Source organism: Penaeus monodon, chromosome 24 (assembly GCF_015228065.2).
Source record: "Penaeus monodon isolate SGIC_2016 chromosome 24, NSTDA_Pmon_1, whole genome shotgun sequence".
NCBI lineage: Eukaryota > Metazoa > Arthropoda > Malacostraca > Decapoda > Penaeidae > Penaeus > Penaeus monodon.
This window is the reverse complement of record NC_051409.1, coordinates 851,027-851,227: the sequence shown is the minus strand read 5'-3', so window position 1 is coordinate 851,227 and position 201 is coordinate 851,027.

Genomic DNA, 201 nt, shown 5'->3' with positions numbered 1-201 from the left:
TTTAGAAATAAAATAGATAATATATTTTATAATTTTAAAAGAATGTTTTATAATGATAATGTGGTTTTTGTGTGGAATATTTTAAAATTATAGATTAATTTAGAAAATATTTTATATATATATATTTTATAATATATAATTTAAAATAAAATATAAAGTTAAAGGTTTAGGATATATGTAAAAGTATATAGAAAATATAAA